Raw genomic sequence first — 15219 nt, 5'->3', positions numbered from 1 at the left:
ACAGAGTTACACATGGAATAAACATACAGTCAATAATACTGTATGCAAATGAGGTAAGATAAGGGAGGTAAAGGCAATAAATAGGTCATGGTGGCGAAGTAATTACAATATAGCAATTAGACACTGGATTGGTAGATGTGCAGAAGATGAATGTGCAAGTAGAGATACTGGGGTGCAAAGGAGCAAGATAAATCAATAAATACAGGATGGGGATGAGTCTAGTTGGATGGGCTATTTACAGATGGGCTATGTACAAGTGCAGTGATCTGTGAGCTGCTCTGACAGCTGGTGCTTAAAGCTAGTGAGGGAGATATGGGTCTCCAGCTTCAGTGATTTTTGCAGTTCGTTCCAGTCATTGGCAGCAGAGACCTGGAAGGAAAGGCGGCCAAATGAGGAATTGGCTTTGGGGGTGACCAGTGAGATACACCTGCTGGAGCGGGTGCTACGGGTGGGTGCTGCTATGGTGACCAGTGAGCTGAGATAAGGTGGGGCTTTACCTAGCAGAGACTTGTAGATGACCTGGAGCCAGTGGGTTTGGCGATGAGTATGAAGCGATGGCCAGCAAACGAGAGTGTACAGGTCGCAGTGGTGGGTGATATATGGGGCTTTGTTGAAAAAACGGATGCCACTGTGATAGACTTATCCAGTTTGTTGAGTAGAGTGTTGGAGGCTATTTTATAGATGACATCGCCGAAGTCGAGGATCGGTAGGATGGTCAGTTTTACGGGGGTGTGTTTGGCAGCATGAGTGAAGGATGCTTTGTTGCGAAATAGGAAGCAGATTCTAGATTTCATTTTGGATTGGAGATGCTTAATGTGAGTCTGGAAGGAGAGTTTACAGTCTAGCCAAACACATAGGTATTTGTAGTTGTTCACATATTCTAAGTCAGAACCGTCCAGAGTAGTGATGCTGGACAGGCGGGCAGGTGCGGGCAGTGATCGGTTGAAGAGAATGCATTTAGTTTTACTTGCATTTAAGAGCAGTTGGAGGCCATGGAAGGAGAGTTGTATGGCATTGAAGCTTGTCTGGGGGTTAGTTAACACAGTGTCCAAAGAAGGGCCAGAAGTATACAGAATACAGTATACAGATCAGGGAATCACAAGCAGCGAGAGCGACATCATTTATGTATGCAGAGAAGAGAGTTAGCCCGAGAATTGAACCCTGTGTCACGCCCATAGAAACTGCAAGAGGTCCGGACAACAGACCCTCCGATTTGACACATTGAACTCTTTCAGAGAAGTAGTTGGTGAACCAGGCGAGGCAATCATTTCAGAAACCAAGTCTGTTGAGTCTGCTGATAAGAATGCGGTGATTGACAGAGTCAAAAGCCTTGGCCAGGTCGATGAAAACGATGGTGGTTATGATATCGTTTGGGACCTTGAGCGTGGCTGAGGTGCACACTTGACCAGCTCTAAAACCAGATTGAATAGCAGAGAAGGTATGGTGGGATTCGAAATGGTTGGTAATCTGTTTGTTGACTTGGCTTTCGAAGACCTTAGAAAGGCAGGGTAGGATAGAAATAGGTCTGTAGCAATTTGGGTCTAGAGTGTCTCCCCCTTTGAAGAGGGGGAGGATCGGGGCAGCTTTCCAATCTTTGGGAATCTCAGATGATATGAAAGAGAGGTTGAACAGGCTAGTAATAGGGGTTGCAACAATTTCAGCAGTTAATTTAAAAAAGAGAGGGTCCAGATTGTCTAGCCAAGCTGATTTGTAGGGGTCCAGGTTTTGTAGTTCTTTAAGAACATCAGCTATCTGGATTTGGGAGAAGAAGAAATTGGGAGGCTTGGGCGAGTTGCTGTGGAGAGTGCAGGGCTGTTGTTGGCAGCCAGGTGGAAAGTATGGCCAGCCGTAGAAAAATGCCTATTGAAATTCTCAATTATAGTGGATTTATCGGTGGTGACAGTGTTTCCTAGCCTCAGTGCAGTGGACAGCTGGGTAGAGGTGCTCTTATTCTCCATGGACTTTACAGTGACACAGAACTTTTTTTAGTTTGTGCTACAGGAAGCAACTTTCTGCTTGAAAAAGCTAGCCTTAGCTTTCCTAACTGCCTGTGTATATTTGTTCCTAACTTCCCCGAAAAGTTGCATATCACGGGGGCTATTCGATGCTAATGCGGAACGCCACAGGATGTTTTTGTGCTGGTCAAGGGCAGTCAGGTCTGGAGTGAACCAAGGGCTATATCTGTTCCTGGTAAAAAAAAAATTGAATGGGGCGTGTTTATTTAAGATGTGAGGAAGGCACTTTTAAAGAATGACCAGGCATCCTCTACTGACAGGATGAGATCAATATCCTTCCAGGATACCTCGGCCAGGTCGATTAGGAAGGCCTGCTCACTGAAGTGTTTCAGGGAGCGTTTGACAGTGATGAGTGGAGGTCGTTTGACCGCTGACCCATTACGGATGCAGGCAAAGAGGCAGTGATCACTGAGATCTTGGTTGAAAACAGCAGAGGTATATTTGGAGGGCAAGTTGGTTAGGATGATATCTATGAGGGTGCCCGTGTTTATGGATTTGGGGTTGTACCTGGTGGGCTCATTGATAATTTGTGAGAGATTGAAGGCATCAAGCTTAGATTGTAGGATGTCCGGGGTGTTAAGCATGTCCCAGTTTAGGTCACCTAGCAGCACGAACTCTGAAGATAGATGGGGGGTAAACAATTCACATATGGTGTCCAGGGCACAGCTGGGGGCAGATGGTGGTCTATAGCAAGCGGCAAGGGTGAGAGACTTGTTTCTGGAAAGGTGGATTTTTAAAAGTAGAAGCTCAAATTGTTTGGGTACAGACCTGGGTAGTAAGACAGAACTCTGCAGGCTATCTCTGCAGTAGATCGCAACAATGCTCCCTTTGGCAGTTTTATCTTGTCGGAAAATGTTATAGTTAGGGATGGAAATTTCAGGGGGTTTGGTGGTCTTCCTGAGCCAGGATTCAGACATGGCCAGGACATCCGGGTTGGCAGAGTGTGCTAAAGCAGTGAATAAAACAAACTTAGGGAGGAGGCTTCTAATGTTAACATGCATGAAACCAAGGCTTTCACTGTTACAGAAGTCAACAAATGATAGCGCCTGTGGAATGAGAGTGGAGTTAAGCACTGCAGGGCCTGGATTAACCTCCACATCACCAGAGGAACAGAGGAGGAGTACGATAAGGGTACGGCTAAAGGATAACATAACTGGGGGATGATGCCAGGTCAACGGGATAGTGCTTACATACAGCATGTTAAATAGAACAGGTCCCATGTAGTTCAGTTGGTAGAGCATGTTGCTTGCAATGCCAGGGGTGTGGGTTTGATCCCCACGGGGAACCAGTATGAAAATGGATGCACTCAATACTGTAAGTTGCTCTGGATAAGAGGGTCTGCTAAATTATATAAATATGATACATGTTGCATCTGACTCTCCCAGGATCGCATCTCCGTACCCTCACCACCGTACCCTCACCACTCCTCAGCAACAGGATTAAGAGGTATTCAGAGACCAGGCTGGGGAGAGGGAGGAAGGTAAGAGGAGAGAAACAGAATTAAAAAGTGGGAGGAATACAGAAAGGCTATGAGCTTGCTAGAAGGCTAAGTGTGTATTCAGATGGAGCCAGTTACTCCCAAGGTGTTTAAACTGTGTTGTCCCTGCCTGACGCCCGTTCAGCCCTAATCACAGCCTCACCACTGCTAACCGTTAATATTTAATTATCCTCCATCTGCAGAAGCTCCTGTCTCCTCTCTGTCTCACTCCTCGCTATCTCACTCCTCCTGTTTCCCTCTCTCTGTCCTATCTCACTCCTCCTGTTTCACTCTTATCTCACTCTTCCCTGTCTCTCTGCTATCTCACTCCTCCCTGTCTCTCTCCTATCTAACTCCTCCTGTCTCACTACTATCTCACTCCTCTATGTCTCTCCCTGTCTCTCTCTATCTCACTCCTCTATGTCTCTCTCCTATCTCACTCCTCCCTGTCTCTCTCCTATCAAACTCCTCTATGTCTCTCCCTGTCTCTCTCTATCTCACTCCTCTATGTCTCCCCCTGTATCTCTCTATCTCACTCCGTTCTGTCTCACTCCTCTCTCTCTCCTATCACACTCATCCCTGTCTCTCTTCTATCTCACTCCTTACTGGCTCTCTCCTATCTCACTCCTCCCAGTCCCTCTGTCTCTCTAGTATCTCACTCCTCCTGTCTCTCCCCGATCTCACTCCTCACTGTATCTCTCCAATCTCACTCCTTACTGTCTTTCTCCTATCTCACTCCTTACTGTCTCACTCCTCTCTGTATCTCTCTATCTCACTCCTCCCTGTCTCTCTCACATCTCACTCCTCCCTGTCTCTCTCCTATCTCACTCCTCCCTGTCTCTCTCTCTATCTCACTCCTCCCTGTCTCTCTCATATCTCACTCCTCCCTGTCTCTCTTCTATCTCTCTCCTCCCTGTCTCTCTCACATCTCACTCCTCCCTGTCTCTCTCTATCTTACTCCTCCTTGTCTCTCTCCTATCACACTCCTCACTGTCTCTCTCACATCTCAGTCCTCCCTGTCTCTCTCTATCTTACTCCTCCTTGTCTCTCTCCTATCACACTCCTCTCTGTCTCTCTCCTATCTCACTCCATCTGTCTCTCTCATATCTGACCCCTCTCTGTCTCTCTGTATCTCACACCTCCCTGTCTCTCCCCTATCTCACTCCTCCATATCTCTCACTGTCATCTCCTCTCTCCTATCTCACTCCTCCCTCTGTCTCTCTCTCTATCTGACTACTCTATGTCTCTCCTCCCCTATCTCACTCCTACTGTATCTCTCCAATCTCACTCCTTACTGTCTCTCTCCTATCTCAATCCTTTTGTCTCACTCCTCACTGTCTCTCCCTATCGCCCTCCACTCTCCTCACTTTATCTCCATCCTCAATCCTTACTGTCTCTCTCTCCTGTCTCCTCTATCTCACTCCCTGTCTCTATCCATCTGACCCTCTCCTGTCTCATCTCTATCTCACTCCTCCTCCTCTCCTACTCTCTCACCCCCCCCTGTGTCTCTCCTATCTCACTCCTCCTATCTCTCTCTCGTATCCACTCCTCTCTGTCTCTCTCTATCTCACTCCTCTGTCTCTCTCTATCTCACCTCCTGTTCTTCTCTCTTCTCACTCTATCTCACCTCCTCTCGTCTCTCTCTATCTCTCTTCTATCTCACTCTCCCCTGTCCCTCTTCTCCACTATGTCTCCTCCTCCTGTTCTCATTCTCTGTCTCTCCTCCATCTCTCCTCCTTGTCTCTCTCCTATCACACTCCCTGTCTCTCTCCTATCTCACTCCTCCCTGTCTCTCTTCTATCTCACTCCTCCATGTCTCTCTCCTATCTCACTCCTCCCTTCTCTCTCTCTATCTCACTCCTCGCTGTCACTTTCTATCTCACTCCACTCTCTCTCTATCTCACTCCTCACTGTCTCATTCTATCTCACTCCTCACTGTCTCAATCTATCTCACTCCTCTCTGTCTCTCTCTATCTCACTCCTCTGTATCTCTCTATCTGACTACTCTCTGTCTCTCTCTATCTCACGCCTCTGTCTCTATCTATCTGACTCAACTGTCTCTCTACTCTCTATCTCACTCCTCACTATCTCTCTCCTCTCTATCTCACTCCTCCCTGTCTCTCTGCTATCTCACTCCTCCCTATCTCTATCTCTCTCTCTATCTCACTCCTCTATGTCTCTCTCTGTCTCACACCTCCCTGTCTCTCTCTGTCTCTCTCCTATCTCACTCCTCCATATCTCTCTCTGTCTCTCTCCTATCTCACTCCTTCTGTCTCTCTCATATCTGACCCCTCCCTGTCTCTCTCTATCTCACTCCTCCCTGTCTCTCTCTATCTCACACCTCCCTGTCTCTCCCCTATCTCACTCCTACATATCTCTCACTGTCTCTCTCCTATCTCACTCCTCTCTGTCTCTCTCTATCTGACTACTCTATGTCTCTCTCTATCCCACTCCTCACTGTCTCTCCCCATCTCACTCCTCACTGTATCTCTCCAATCTCACTCCTTACTGTCTCTCTCCTATCTCAATCCTTACTGTCTCTCTCCTATCTCACTCCTCTCTGTATCTCTCTATCTCACTACTTCCGGTCTCTATCCTATCTCACTCCTCTCTGTCTCTCTCTCTCACTCCTCCCTGTCTCTCTCCTATCTCACTCCTCCCTGTCTCTCTCCAATCTCACTCTTTCCTGTCACACTCCTCTCTGTCTCTTTCCTATCTCACTCCTCCCTGTCTCTCTCCTATCTCACTCCTCCCTGTCTCTCTTCTATCTCACTCCTCCCTGTCTCTCTCCAATCTCACTCTTTCCTATCTCACTCCTCCCTTCTCTCTCTCTATCTCACTCCTCGCTGTCACTTTCTATCTCACTCCACTCTCTCTCTATCTCACTCCTCACTGTCTCATTCTATCTCACTCCTCACTGTCTCAATCTATCTCACTCCTCTCTGTCTCTCTCTATCTCACTCCTCTGTATCTCTCTATCTGACTACTATCTGTCTCTCTCTATCTCACGCCTCTGTCTCTATCTATCTGACTCAACTGTCTCTCTACTCTCTATCTCACTCCTCACTGTCTCTCTCCTCTCTATCTCACTCCTCCCTGTCTCTCTGCTATCTCACTCCTCCCTATCTCTATCTCTCTCTCTATCTCACTCCTCTATGTCTCTCTCTGTCTCACACCTCCCTGTCTCTCTCTGTCTCTCTCCTATCTCACTCCTCATATCTCTCTCTGTCTCTCTCCTATCTCACTCCTTCTGTCTCTCTCATATCTGACCCCTCCCTGTCTCTCTCTATCTCACTCCTCCCTGTCTCTCTCTATCTCACACCTCCCTGTCTCTCCCCTATCTCACTCCTACATATCTCTCACTGTCTCTCTCCTATCTCACTCCTCTCTGTCTCTCTCTATCTGACTACTCTATGTCTCTCTCTATCCCACTCCTCACTGTCTCTCCCCATCTCACTCCTCACTGTATCTCTCCAATCTCACTCCTTACTGTCTCTCTCCTATCTCAATCCTTACTGTCTCTCTCCTATCTCACTCCTCTCTGTATCTCTCTATCTCACTACTTCCGGTCTCTATCCTATCTCACTCCTCCCTGTCTCACTCCTCTCTGTCTCTCTCTCTCACTCCTCCCTGTCTCTCTCCTATCTCATTCCTCCCTGTCTCTCTCTATCTCACTCCTCACTGTCTCGATTTATCTCACTCCTCACTGTCTCGATCTATCTCACTCCTCTGTCTCTCTCTATCTGACTACTCTCTCTCCATCTCACTCCTCACTGTCTCTCTACTCTCTATCTCACTGTCTCTCTCCTCTCTATCTCACTCCTCCCTGTCTCTCTCTTATCTCACTCCTCCCTGTCTCTCTCTCTCACTCCTCCCTGTTTCTATCATATCTCACTCCTCCCTGTCTCTCTCTATCTCACACCTCCCTGTCTCTCTCCTATCTCACTCCTCACTGTCTCTCTCCTATTTCACTCCTCTCTGTCTCTCTCTATCTCACTCCTCTGTCTCTCTCTATCTCACTCTTCCCTGTCTCTCTTCTATCTCACTCCTCCCTGTCTCTCTCCTATCTCACTCCTCCCTGTCTCTCTCTATCTCACTCCTCACTGTCTCTCTCTATCTCACTCCTCACTGTCTCTCTCCTATCTCACTCCTCCCTGTCTCTCTCTATCTCACTCCACTGTCTCTCTCTATCTCACTCCTCACTGTCTCGATCTATCTCACTCCTCACTGTCTCGATCTATCTCACTCCTCTCTGTCTCTATCTATCTCACTCAACTGTCTCGCTCCTCTCTATCTCACTCCTCTCTGTCTCTCTCCTCTCTATCTCACTCCTCCCTGTCTCTCTCTATCTCACTCCACTGTCTCTCTCTATCTCACTCCTCACTGTCTCGATCTATCTCACTCCTCACTGTCTCGATCTATCTCACTCCTCTCTGTCTCTATCTATCTCACTCAACTGTCTCGCTCCTCTCTATCTCACTCCTCTCTGTCTCTCTCCTCTCTATCTCACTCCTCCCTGTCTCCTATCTCACTCCTCCCTATCGCTCTCTCAATTCAATTCAATTCAAGGGCTTTATTGGCATGGGAAACATGTGTTAACATTGCCAAAGCAAGTGAGGTAGATAATATATAAAGTCAATATATAAAGTGAAATAAACAATACAAATTAACAGTAAACATCACACATACAGAAGTTTCAAAACAATAAAGACATTACAAATGTCATATTATATATATATAAAGGACACAAGATCAAATAAATAAGCATAAATATGGGTTGTATTTACAATGGTGTGTGTTCTTCACTGGTTGCCCTTTTCTCGTGGCCACAGGTCACAAATCTTGCTGCTATGATGGCACACTGTGGAATTTCACCCAGTAGATATGGGAGTTTTTCAAAATTGGATTTGTTTTGTGTATTCTGAGGGAAATATGTCTCTCTAATATGGTCATACATTGGGCAGGAGGTTAGGAAGTGCAGCTCAGTTTCCACCTCATTTTGTGGGCAGTGAGCACATAGCGTGTCTTCTCTTGAGAGCCATGTCTGCCTACGGCGGCCTTTCTCAATAGCAAGGCTATGCTCACTGAGTCTGTACATAGTCAAGGCTTTCCTTAATTTTGGGTCAGTCACAGTGGTCAGGTATTCTGCCGCTGTGTACTCTCTGTGTAGGGCCAAATAGCATTCTAGTTTGCTCTGTTTTTTTGTTAATTCTTTCCAATGTGTTAAGTAGTTATCTTTTTGTTTTCTCATGATTTGGTTGGGTCTAATTGTGCTGCTGTCCTGGGGCTCTGTAGTGTGTGTTTGTGTTTGTGAACAGAGCCCCAGGACCAGCTTGCTTAGGGGACTCTTCTCCAGGTTCATCTCTCTGTAGGTGATGGCTTTGTTATGGAAGGTTTGTGAATCGCTTCCTTTTAGGTGGTTGTAGAATTTAACAGCTCTTTTCTGGATTTTGATAATTAGTGGGTATCGGCCTAATTCTGCTCTGCATGCATTATTTGGTGTTCTACTTTGTACACAGAGGATATTTTTGCAGAATTCTGCGTGCAGAGTCTCAATTTGGTGTTTGTCCCATTTTGTGAAGTCTTGGTTGGTGAGCGGACCCCAGACCTCACAACCATAAAGGGCAATGGGCTCTATGACTGATTCAAGTATTTTTAGCCAAATCTTAATTGTATGTTGAAATGTATGTTTCTTTTGATGGCATAGAATGCCCTTCTTGCCTTGTCTCTCAGATCGTTCACAGCTTTGTGGAAGTTACCTGTGGTGCTGATGTTTAGGCCAAGGTATGTATAGTTTTTTGTGTGCTCTAGGGCAACAGTGTCTAGATGGAATTTGTATTTGTGGTCCTGGTGACTGGACCTTTTTTGGAACACCATTATTTTGGTCTTACTGAGATTTACTGTCAGGGCCCAGGTCTGACAGAATCTGTGCATAAGATCTAGGTGCTGCTGTAGGCCCTCCTTGGTTGGTGACAGAAGCACCAGATCATCAGCAAACAGCAGACATTTGACTTCGGATTCTAGCAGGGGGAGGCCGGGTGCTGCAGACTTTTCTAGTGCCCTCGCCAATTCGTTGATATATATGTTGAAGAGGGTGGGGCTTAAGCTGCATCCCTGTCTAACCCCACGACCCTGTGTGAAGAAATGTGTGTGTTTTTTGCCAATTTTAACCGCACACTTGTTGTTTGTGTACATGGATTTTATAATGTCGTATGTTTTACCCCCAACACCACTTTCCATCAGTTTGTATAGCAGACCCTCATGCCAGATTGAGTCGAAGGCTTTTTTGAAATCAACAAAGCATGAGAAGACTTTGCCTTTGTTTTGGTTTGTTTGATTGTCAATTAGGGTGTGCAGGGTGAATACATGGTCTGTTGTACGGTAATTTGGTAAAAAGCCAATTTGACATTTGCTCAGTACATTGTTTTCATTGAGGAAATGTACGAGTCTGCTGTTAATAATAATGCAGAGGATTTTCCCAAGGTTACTGTTGACACATATTCCACGGTAGTTATTGGGGTCAAATTTGTCTCCACTTTTGTGGATTGGGGTGATCAGTCCTTGGTTCCAAATATTGGGGAAGATGCCAGAGCTAAGTATGATGTTAAAGAGTTTTAGTATAGCCAATTGGAATTTGTTGTCTGTATATTTGATCATTTCATTGAGGATACCATCAACACCACAGGCCTTTTTGGGTTGGAGGGTTTTTATTTTGTCCTGTAACTCTTTCAATGTAATTGGAGAATCCAGTGGGTTCTGGTAGTCTTTAATAGTTGATTCTAAGATCATGATATGTTTTTGCTCTTTATTCTTTGTTATAGAGCCAAAAAGATTGGAGAAGTGGTTTACCCATACATCTCCATTTTGGATAGATAATTCTTCGTGTTGTTGTTTGTTTAGTGTTTTCCAATTTTCCCAGAAGTGGTTAGAGTCTATGGATTCTTCAATTGCATTGAGCTGATTTCTGACATGCTGTTCCTTCTTTTTCCGTAGTGTATTTCTGTATTGTTTTAGTGATTCACCATAGTGAAGGCGTAGACTCAGGTTTTCCGGGTCTCTATGTTTTTGGTTGGACAGGTTTCTCAATTTCTTTCTTAGATTTTTGCATTCTTCATCAAACCATTTGTCATTATTGTTAATTTTCTTCGGTTTTCTATTTGAGATTTTTAGATTTGATAGGGAAGCTGAGAGGTCAAATATACTGTTAAGATTTTCTACTGCCAAGTTTACACCTTCACTATTACAGTGGAACGTTTTACCCAGGAAATTGTCTAAGAGGGATTGAATTTGTTGTTGCCTAATTGTTTTTTGGTAGGTTTCCAAACTGCATTCCTTCCATCTATAGCATTTCTTAATGTTACTCAGTTCCTTTGGCTTTGATGCCTCATGATTGAGTATTGCTCTGTTTAATTAGACTGTGATTTTGCTGTGGTCTGATAGGGGTGTCAGTGGGCTGACTGTGAACGCTCTGAGAGACTCTGGGTTGAGGTCAGTGATAAAGTAGTCTACAGTACTACTGCCAATGTACATACCCAGCGTGCGACAGAGCTGCAGGAGTTGTGACCCGTTTTTGTTGGTTATGTTGTCATAGTTGTGCCTAGGGGGGCATATGGGGGAGGGAATGCTGTCACCTCCAGGCAGGTGTTTATCTCACTCCTCCTGTCTCTCTCCCATCTGACACCTCAATGTCTCTCTCTCTATCTCACTCCTCTCTGTCTCTCTCCTAACTCACACCTCCCTGTCTCTATCCTATCTCACTACTCCCTGTCTCTCTCTATCTGACTACTCTCTGTCTCTCTCTATCTCACTCCTCTCTATCTCTCAATTCAATTCAATTCAAGGGCTTTATTGGCATGGGAAACATGTGTTAACATTGCCAAAGCAAGTGAGGTAGACAACATACAAAGTGAATATATAAAGTGCAAAACAACAAAAATGAACAGTAAACATTACACATACAGAAGTTTCAAAACAGTAAAGACATTACAAATGTCATATTATATATATATATACAGTGTTCTAACAATGTACAAATGGCTAAAGGACACAAGATAAAATAAATAAGCATAAATATGGGTTGTATTTACAATGGTGTTTGTTCTTCACTGGTTGCCCTTTTCTCGAGGCAACAGGTCACAAATCTTGCTGCTGTGATGGCACACTGTGGAATTTCACCCAGTAGATATGGGAGTTTTTCAAAATTGGATTTGTTTTCGAATTCTTTGTGGATCTGTGTAATCTGAGGGAAATATGTCTCTCTAATATGGTCATACATTGGGCAGGAGGTTAGGAAGTGCAGCTCAGTTTCCACCTCATTTTGTGGGCAGTGAGCACATAGCCTGTCTTCTCTTGAGAGCCATGTCTGCCTACGGCGGCCTTTCTCAATAGCAAGGCTATGCTCTCTATCTTACTGCCTCTCTCCTCTCTATCTCACTGTCTCTCTCCTCTCTATCTCACTGTCTCTCTCCTCTCTATCTCACTCCTCACTGTCTCTGTATCTCACTATCTCTCTCCTCTCTGTCTCTCTCCTCTCTATCCCACTCCTCACTGTCTCTCTCCTCTCTATCTCACTGTCTCTCTCCTCTCTAGCTCTCTCCTCTCTATCTCTCTCCTCTCTATCTCTCTCCTCTCTAGCTCTCTCCTCTCTATCTCTCTCCTCTCTATCTCTCTCCTCTCTATCTCTCTCCTCTCTGTCTCTCCTTATTGTTTTAGAAGCTTTTTCAACTATGGATATAAGATAACACATAGGAGCAGAAAATAGAGGGGACATTTCAATATTTTCATCCAGTTCCTGATCCATATTTAGATACGGGTCTTTCCCACCACCTTTCCTGCTCTCAGAGGGAGCCTGGGCCTGGAGGCTGATGAAATGTATTTCCCTCCCCTCGCCAATGAACATTACTAACTGAATAAAACAGTGGGGAGAGTGTGTATGCTGTGTTGTGGGCGATGTATCTACCGTAAGAGCAGTCCCACATGTTCTCTGCATCTCTCTCATCTCTCTCTCTCTCCTCTCTCCATAATCTCTCTCTCTCTCTCTCCTCTTTCCAAAATCTCTCTCTCATCTCTCTCCTCTCCCCATAATCTCTCTCTCTCCTCTTTCCATAATCTCTCTCTCATCTCTCTCTCTCCTCTCTCCAAAATCTCTCTCTCATCTCTCTCTCTCCTCTCTCCATAATCTCTCTCTCTCTCTCTCTCTCTCTCTCTCTCTCTCTCTCTCTCTCTCTCTCTCTCTCTCAATTCAAGGACTTTATTGGCATGGGAAACATATGTTAACATTGCCAAAGCAAGTGAGGTAGATAATATACAAAAGTGAAATAAACAATAAAAATGAACAGCAAACATTAAACACACAGAAGTCTCTCTCTCATCTCTCTTTGTATTTTTTTTTACTGTATAAAAGCTACTATGAGTGGCATTCACAGCCCAGTGCAACGTGACAGGGGACTGCCATGTTACATTACTGTGTGTGTGTGTGTGTGTGTGTGTGTGTGTGTGTGTGTGTGTGTGTGTGTGTGTGTGTGTGTGTGTGTGTGTGTGTGTGTGTGTGTGTGTGTGTGTGTGTGTGTGTGTGTGTGTGTGTGTGTGTGTGTGTGTGTGTGTGAGACAGTAATTGAGAGAGAACAGTAGTGGAGTACTCCTGCTGTGTTGTAAAGGTCAGCTCCAGTTCCCTGCCCCAGTCTCAATACAGCCTCACTGCTTAGAGAATAAAACACTATTAGACTCCAGCGTGCAGATCATGGACACACATTGTAATAGAAGAATAGGGGTGTGATGTCAACACCTTACAGTCACGTTCATAGCGTACAGCAATGGTAAATCATGCATAATGTAATGTACAGTGTTGATGAAGTGACCTCTATAGCCCAAAAGTGCTAACTACACTTTTACCTATGATCAATGAAGTCGCACTGTCCCACACACACACACACACACACACACACACACACACACACACATACACACACACACACACAAACACACACACACACACACACAAATCCATGTATGCACGGGAACACAAACATTTTCTTTCCTCACACCTCCTGTCAACAGCACTTATCACTTGTGAACAATGGCCTAACAAAGACCACTAGCGTGTGCGTGTGCGTGTGTGTGTGTGTGTGTGTGTGTGTGTGTGTGTGTGTGTGTGCTCCTGAGAGAGAGCGACCCAGGGTTCCTGGTCTCACTACGATGTCCATCCACATCCGTAGCATGATAGTGTGTTGGCGGGATGAATTGACCCCGCCCCTATTTCTCTTTCTCCCTCCCTCCCTTCCTCTAACTCTCTTTCTCTGGGGAACAGTGTAAAGCCTATGTCTGTGTAATCTAACATGGGTCAGAGCTTCCCTGGCCCGGAGTTAAAATACACAACAAATCATTCACTCACTCAGAGCTGGGTTCACTCTTATCTAATAAACACACACACAAACCATCAATTGAGCAGGAGCTTGAAACAAACCAAAGCACCTAGAGACAACACTTTACAACAAAGGATCCATCTTCTAATCTACCCCTTTGTATGGGTCCTTCTCGTCTGTTCCCCTTTGTATGGGTCCTTCTCGTCTGTTCCCCTTTGTACGGGTCCTTCTCGTCTGTTCCCCTTTGTACGGGTCCTTCTCGTCTGTTCCCCTTTGTACGGGTCCTTCTTGTCTGTTCCCCTTTGTATGTGTCCTTCTCGTCTGTTCCCCTTTGTACGGGTCCTTCTCGTCTGTTCCCCTTTGTATGGGTCCTTCTCGTCTCTTCCCCTTTGTACGGGTCCTTCTCGTCTGTTCCCCTTTGTATGGGTCCTTCTCGTCTGTTCCCCTTTGTACGGGTCCTTCTCGTCTGTTCCCCTTTGTACGGGTCCTTCTTGTCTGTTCCCCTTTGTACGGGTCCTTCTCGTCTGTTCCCCTTTGTACGGGTCCTTCTCGTCTGTTCCCCTTTGTACGGGTCCTTCTTGTCTGTTCCCCTTTGTATGTGTCCTTCTCGTCTGTTCCCCTTTGTACGGGTCCTTCTCGTCTGTTCCCCTTTGTATGTGTCCTTCTCGTCTGTTCCCCTTTGTACGGGTCCTTCTCGTCTGTTCCCCTTTGTATGGGTCCTTCTCGTCTGTTCCCCTTTGTATGGGTCCTTCTCGTCTGTTCCCCTTTGTACGGTCTCCTAGTTGGAATGTATTCTCAGCTATGTTATTTCCATCTGGTGTTCAATACATTATGAATGTGAATTTAGCATTAAATGATATCCAACGATGGCATGATGTCAACAAATCATCAAGGTCCTGTATTCGTAATGATTCACTTTCCAGAGGTAAGCTGAATTGATTAAATGAACAACATTATTTGTTATGAATCGATGATGAGAATGTTGGGTTAGGGTTATGAAAAAAACAGCTCACTCTACAGTAACCATCACAGGGTTAATAGCATGTAGGTTGTCATGTGTGAAACAGCCCACTGTAGCTAAACATCACTGGTGATGCCCTGGTGTCAACTTCCCTACACACACACATACACACACAGACACACACACACATATTAGACACTCACGCACGTGCACACACACTGAGAGTGGCCAGGTTACATTGTAGCATGCTGGTTTATTGATTATGAGTTCCACATTCTCAGAGCACAAAGAAGGCAAGGGGATATGTTGGCGCAATCTGACTCTCTTCCATTCTGAACCAGGAAATACAATACTTCTACACAAGACAAAACCAAACCCAGAGCTTCCACTTAAAGTGCCACTTAC

General features: G+C 45.4%; 1 protein-coding gene across 12 annotated transcripts in view; it reads right to left on the bottom strand.

The window, feature by feature from the left end:
- Positions 1-15219, bottom strand: part of LOC109874749 (ephrin type-A receptor 3) — a 208963-nt gene that overhangs the window by 162933 nt on the left and 30811 nt on the right. The window lies entirely within an intron of this gene.

Source organism: Oncorhynchus kisutch, linkage group LG30 (genome assembly GCF_002021735.2).
Source record: "Oncorhynchus kisutch isolate 150728-3 linkage group LG30, Okis_V2, whole genome shotgun sequence".
In the NCBI taxonomy this organism is placed as follows: domain Eukaryota; kingdom Metazoa; phylum Chordata; class Actinopteri; order Salmoniformes; family Salmonidae; genus Oncorhynchus; species Oncorhynchus kisutch.
Note: the sequence above shows the minus strand (reverse complement) of the source record. Positions and strands in the feature narration are given on the sequence as shown.